Source organism: Cibotium barometz, chromosome 36 (genome assembly GCF_041138505.1).
Source record: "Cibotium barometz isolate CiBa-2024 chromosome 36, ASM4113850v1, whole genome shotgun sequence".
In the NCBI taxonomy this organism is placed as follows: Eukaryota; Viridiplantae; Streptophyta; class Polypodiopsida; order Cyatheales; family Cibotiaceae; genus Cibotium; species Cibotium barometz.
Genome location: NC_141081.1, coordinates 33243806 through 33251839, shown reverse-complemented (window position 1 = coordinate 33251839; position 8034 = coordinate 33243806).

The following is an 8034-nucleotide window of genomic DNA, read 5'->3' as shown; positions in this document are numbered from 1 at the left end:
CCATTTACATCACCTCACATCTCATCCACATCCATTTACATCTCTTCATTCACATCCACATCCATTTACATCACCTCACATCCCATCCACATTCATGTACATTACACCACATCTTATCACATCCACTCACATCTTATTCACATCCATTTACATCTCTTCATTCACATCCACATCCATTTACATCACCTCACATCCCATCCACATTCATTTACATCACACCACATCTTATCACATCCACTCACATCTTATTCACATCCACTCACATCTTATTCACATCGCATGCACATCTATTCACATTTAGTAACATTTTCTATTTTCCATACCGATGGGACTTTTCTAAATTTCTGGGAGGTAAAGGTACTTTTTCTGGCTGTCAATTGTTTGGGGTACTTTTTCTTGACGGATATTTTCATATTCTTTCTGAAATTTCTCAAGTGAAATATATTCAATATTCTTCTTTTGAGTAAAAGATTCATGGGATTTACAAAAATCAATTCTACCGATATTTTCCAGTAAAATTAATAATGCTCGAAATTTCACTTTTGATAAATACTCATAATTTTAATTATGCTAAAAATTCCTCTTTTACCATTTAATTTCTTGGATCTCAAATATCATGGGAATTCCTCTTTTTACATTTAAATGATTGAATTCCAAATGCCATCGGAATTCCTCTTTTATCATAAAATAAATTTATCTAAAATTCCTCTTTTCTTTAATAAAAATATCCATTACTTCAATTGTGCCAAGAATTTCACTTTTACCATTTAAATGAGTGAATTCCAAATGTCATGGAAATTTCTCTTTTATCATTTAAAAAATTCTCATGCATAAAATAAATTTATCTAAAATTTCTCTTTAAATAAAATAAAAATATCCATTACTTAAATATACCCAAAATTTCTCTTTTTTCATTGAATTACATGGATCTCCATTATCATGGGAATTCCTCTTTTTGCATAAAAATAAAATTACCAAAATTTCTCTTTTCTTAATTACTTATTTATGCATAAATACTAAAAATTAGCTTCCCATGAATATGATGAAAATCATTCTTTTAGCCTAGGATATTCAATCCTAAAATATGGCAGGAAGTCCTCTTTTCACATTATGCATAAAAATGAGCTATGTATTAATTTCTAAAATTTTTGCCATAGCTTCGCTGCTATTACTGATAATTTTCAATATTTCTAGAAAGAATAAGACTTTGTAATACAATAATGAAAGAAGAACTATCTTTGAACTTAAATCCAATTTATGGAATTAAATCATAAATTTACCATAATTTTATTAACATAAAAGCATAAAAAGCCATTTTCTTAACCTCTAGCTTAACAAGCTTAGAGATTGATTTGAATAAAGAATTTATCAATGAGAAGCATTCATTTGCTAAAAAATTCGTCTTAGGAATGACTATTCTTTTGGGAGAGAGAGAGAGATATACATAAAAAGCATCCTAATTAAGCATAAAGATTAACTTTTTGTGATTAATCATTAAAACTCTTAGAGAAAGCTTGATTTGCAGTAAAAACAACTAAATAGAATTTTCTCAAGCTTGAGAGGGATTGAGAAGTGAAATCATTGAGAATATTAATGAAAACCATGAAATTACTTCTTACCTCTAGATTTGGCTTGCTTCGTTATCTTAGAAGGAAGCCCCCAACCAATCAATTGGTTTAGTATGTTGAGAAGAAAGCTCCAAGGATTGTTGAAGAGAGAGAGAAGCTCCAGGTTCTCCAAAAGTAGAGGACTTTTAAGGGGGGCTAATAGAAAATATCATTATTTTAATGTAATACTAGCATGGTATAGTTCACAGATTTTTTTACAAAAGACCAAGGATCTATTTGTATGTGAGGGAGGCCACTAACCAAGTCCAACTGGGTTCTAGAATTTTCCAAGTTCAGTTTGACTCAATTTGGACAAGATTTGGATCAGTTTGGCTCCCTTTCTTATTTGGTCTGATCTAGGAGAGAGGAGAAATAAAAATATCACAGTTTTTTTTTAATTAAAAACTCATCCACATGTGTGAATTAAGCGCCTACCTCAAGAGTCCCCCTCTCCTTACCAAGGTGTAAAAAATGCATCATTATTCCAAAATATCTCATTTTTTAGTAATATCTCATAGTTTTTAACTAATAAACCTTGTACTCAGTCAACTCTTCATCTTATGTGAGAATCTACTCATTTTTGGGTATTTTCTTTTATTCTTTAGATTTATCTCATCCCAACACTTGGATTAATCCGATTGGCCCATTGGAACCTTAATTGGGCCATAATCCAAAAAATCCTGAAAATGTAGACCCTTACGCTATGGTCCTTTATACACATTTTCAATTAAATCCAATTGCACATTGGAAAGTTCTTTTTGAAATTTTGTTTCAAGCGAATCCATTTCAGACACTAGGAGGATTTTTATATCCAAAGATATCTCAATTTAGGACTATCTCTCTCTAGACTTTTTCTCTCTCTAGGCCAAAACAGGGTAAAACATGATCTTTCTTAGGTTTCAGAGGGGAATAATTTCAAGAACAGAAGGGGAGGTTTTTACACCTTTACACCTCAAAAGCTGGAGGGAGGAATCTTACATTCTATCCCACTTAAAAAACGCGAGATGTCATCATCTTTCAGCTAGAGGACAAACTCTTTCCCTTAAGATCCAACTGATTGTGGGGTTCCTTATAGTCCGGTCAACCCAAGCAGAATCCTGGGATAAAGATCCCTTCTACAAGACGAACACACAGAACTCATTATCAAAGAATAATTCATTCAGAATATATCATTCATATCCTTAACACAATAATGGTCCATGAGACCAAAATTCCATCAAAGCATTCCCCACGGAATTTTCAGTTATGTAAGTTCTCAATTTGCTATCCCTTAATTTGAGCCACTGGGTCAAAGGTCAAACAATGACAATCTGTCAGCACAATCCACTAATCTCATAGTGATTTGCTGAAGTCCATTCCAGTTATTAACATCATTAATGGGATTTTTCCCATTCATCCTCATTGTGGCTTTGTTCAACTTATCTTCTTTCAACCAGAACTCATGAATCATTATCTTTCAATATCAGAATCCAAATCAACTCATCAATTCTCAACCAAAATTCTAAAATCATATCAACTAGCATTCGAATTTATCATTTGGATAGCATTTTTGCTTATAATTTCAAGGTCTTAGATTTACTCGTATATATTGTCAGTAAGGAGCTGCATATACGGTATATACGGGTAGTCACGGTCCTTTGAGTTATATGGTAAATACCATCATATCTAAGCAAGTCAGGGATTCCATACAATTGCGGTACTTCCATCTGAAGACCCAATTACCAATTTATGAATCTTCATTCTGCATATCAATTTGTATGAATTTTATCACACAATTACAATCTTTTAATGGTATTCCTAATATCAATTTGTATGAATTTTATCACACAATTACAATCTTTTACTGGTACTTCATAAAATTTTGACATTTCTTGCTTCTCGGTTGATCCACTTTAGCCAATTTGCTCTTATATCAGCTAAAGATCCCAGCCTCCTTCGCGCAACGAACTCGGGGGTGCTAGCAGCGAAAGTAGCACTTCATGCACGCAAGGCAGAGTCTCTCACTCGAGGCCTCGCCCACGGATATCCAGACAAGAGACTAATCCCTCGGTTCTTCCACAACCGAACCCGAAAAAACGTCCCTCGCTTAGAAAGCACGGGCGATTCCTCCAGGATATTTTATTCTAACATAGTCAAGGTCTTCACTAACCAAATTGATCCGATCGAACCCGTAAATCTCATGGTCAGATCAAGGAAGATACTTGCACTTGGATCATAGAGACCAACGCTTTTTTCCTCATCAAGGGGCACAGCCGTTGATTCTTTTCCATAGAACAAAGACTATCCGGGATTTACTTCAACTATCGTAACTTATCAGAATTGAGTCTCATTTTAGGGATCCATCAGTCCAGCCTAATCCCATGGGTTAGCCAACTGCCCAATCACTGTAGTGATAGAATTCATTTAGGAATTTGGTTATAATTTGCCCCGGGTACCAGGGAAAAGAGTTCTCAGGCCCCCTAGTCGGCGCTTCAAGCAAACTTCAAGATAGTCACACCACTTACACACCCAATATGAAATTGCCCGTTTCACAGATTCAGTTGTCTTTAAAACAATCTTTTAATGAAACCATAGTATCATTGATCATAATCCTCCAAAATATCCAGGTTGAATTCGAAATTTCCAATCATTCTTTCATCGGTGTACCTATGGCATCATTAGCAACGAGAACACTCACCACACCTGTTCACTCAAGGGCCTTTTCAATAGTTCCTAGCTCATAGTACCCGGATATATATTTACTTATAAAAATCCAGATGGACTCTCCGTTGAAGATCACCAAGATCAACCAACAGATCCATATAAAAGAGCCATTGACTCATCCGTTTGAGGACCAGCAAGGACAATCAACCAAATCCATGCCCGAGTTCAGAAAACAACTCTAACACTTTGTTCCATTTTCTTCCTCGATGCACACGTGGGTATCTTCGGCTACCCAGAGCCCGAGCACCGTATGGTCAGCACCCTCTAGGATCCTTCGCATGTCACCTAGCCCTTCACTCAAAGGCCGCTTCCTTGGTCCCTCATCCACCGTACCGAAAGCTCACCATTTTAATCGAACCGAGGCTGGTCAAGACCTCGGCCAACCTTGCTATGCCAGACCTCCTCCGTTGACTCTCCGTCAGCTGTTGCAACTCTATCACTTAGGTCCCACGACCCTTTTTTTACAAGATGACCAAGATGCTTCCCCAACATTCTTGACATAAAACAATCATTAAAAAACAGGTCATAAATACAGTTTCTAATGAACTCTCATCTTTCCACATTGTTCCACATCATTTCTCGTTATTGCACATTCTTCTACATCAATTCACATTGCTTAATCCACATCCAATCATATGTATTCCCATCGTCCTTTATCCATTCTCATCCAATCACTTCTATCCACATCTATTCCCATCGTCCTTCATCCATTCTCATCCAATCACATTATATTACATCTCATCACTTCTATCCACATCTATCCTCATCACATTTTATCCATTCTCATCTACCCATATCCACATCACATCACATCACATCCATTCACATCACATCTCATCCATTCACATCTACCCCGATCCACATCACATCCATTCACATCTATCCCGATCCACATCACATCCATTCACATCACATCTCATCCATTCACATCTATCCCGATTCACATCACATCACATCACATCCATTCTCATCACATCTCATCCATTCACAGCTATCGCGATTCATATTATATCCATTCACATTATATCTCATCCATTCACATTATATCTCATCCATTCACATCTATCCCGATTCACTTCACATCACATCCATTCATATCACATTTCATCCATTCACATCTATCCCGATTCACATCACATCACATCCATTCACATCTATCCCGATTCACTTCACATCACATCCATTCACATTACATCTCATCCATTCACATCTATCTCGTTTCACATCACATCACATCCATTCACATCTCATCGCATCCGTTCACATCCATTCACATCTCATCGCATCCATTCACATCCATCACATTCATTGCATCCCCATCCCATCACATACATTCTATCCACATTACATCATGTCCACACCTATCCACATTACATCTCATTCATTCCATCCATATTACATCACGTCCACATCTATCCACATCATATCTCATTCATTCAATCCACATTACACCACATCCACATCATATCTCATTCATTCCATCCACATCACATCACATCCACATCTATCCACATCATATCTCATTCATTCCATCCACATTACATCACATCCACATCTATCCACATCATATCTCATTCATTCCATCCACATTACATCACATCCACATCTATCCATATCTCATCACATCCATACACATCCCATCTCATTCATCCACATCCATCCAGTCATTCACATGCACGTCTATCCACATCTCATCCACATCTATCCAGTCATTCACATGCATGTTTATCCACATCCATCTGTATATTCACATTCACATCTATCCTTTCACATCTTATTCTCATCCATTTACATCACATCACACCCATACATATCATCACATCTCATTCACATTCACATCCACATATATTCACATCACATCACACTTCATCCATGTCTCATCACATTCACATCCACATCCTTTACATCACATCACATCTCATCCACATCCACATCTTTTTACATCACATCACATCTTATCACATCCACATCCATTTACATCACATCACATCCTTTCACATATCCTCACATCTCATTCTCATCTCTTCATTCACATCCACATCCACATCCACATCCATTTACATCACATCACATCTTATCACATCCACATCCACATTCATTTACATCACACCACATCTTATCACATCCATTTACATCACATCACATCCTTTCACATGTCCTCACATCTCATTCTCATCTCTTCATTCACATCCACATCCATTTACATCACCTTACATCCCATCCACATCCATTTACATCACCTTACATCCCATCCACATTCATTCACATCACACCACATCTTATCACATCCACTCACATCTTATTCACATCGCATGCACATCTATTCACATTTAGTAACATTTTCTATTTTCGATACACCGATGAGACTTTTCTAAATTTCTGCCAATTGTTTGGCTTAGTTAAAGGTACTTTTTCTATTTTCATATTCTTTCTGAAATTTTTCAAGTGAAATATATTCAATATTCTTCTTTTGAGTAAAAGATTCATGGGATTTACAAATCAATTCTACCCATATTTCCTAATAAAATTAATAATGCTCAAAATTTCACTTTTGATAAATACTCATAATTTGAATTATACTTAAAATTCCTCTTTTACCATTTAATTTCTTGGATCTTAAATATCATGGAAATTTCTCTTTTTACATTTAAATGATTGAATTTCAAATGTCATCAGAATTCCTCTTTTATCATAAAATAAATTTATCTAAAATTTCTCTTTTCTTAAATAAAAATATCCATTACTTCAATTGTGCCAAGAATTCCACTTTTACCATTTAAATGAGTGAATTCCAAATGTCATGGGAATTTCTCTTTTATCATTTAAAAATTTCTCATGCATAAAATAAATTTATCTAAAATTTCTCTTTAAATTAAATAAAAATATCCATTATTTAAATACACCAAAATTTTCTCTTTTTCCATTTAATTACATGGATCTCCATTATCATGGAAATTCCTCTTTTTGCATAAAAATAAATTACCAAAAATTTTCTTTTCTTAATTACTTATTTATGTATAAACACTAAAAATTAGTTTCCCATGAATATGATGAAAATCAATCTTTTAGCCTAGGATATTCAATCCTAGAATATGGCAGGAAGTCCTCTTTTCACATTATGCATAAAAATGAGCTATGTATTAATTTCTAAAAATTTTGCCATAGCTTTGCTCTGCTATTACTGATAATTTTTAAGATTTCTAGAAAGAATATGACTTTGTAATACAATTATGATAGAAGAACTATCTTTGAACTTAAATCCAATTTATGGAAACAAATCATAAATTTATCATAATTTTATTAACATAAAAGCATAAAAAGCCATTTTCTTAACCTCTAGCTTAACAAGCTTAGAGATTGATTTTGAATTAAGAATTTATCAATGAGAAGCATTCATTTGCTAAAGAATTAGTCATAAGAAGAAATATTCGTTTGGGAGAGAGAGATATACATAAAAAACATCCTAATTAAGTTAAAAGATTAAATTTTTGTGATTAATCACATTAAAACTCTTAGAGAAAGCTTGCTTGGCATTAAAAACAACTAAATAGAAACTTCTCAAGCTTGAGACGGGTTGAGAAGTGAAATCATTGAGAATATTAATGAAAACCATGAAATTACTTCTTACCTCTAGATTTGGCTTGCTTCGTAATCTTAGAAGGAAGCCCCCAAGCCCCCAACCAATCAATTGGTTTAGTATGTTGAGAAGAAAGCTCCAAGGATT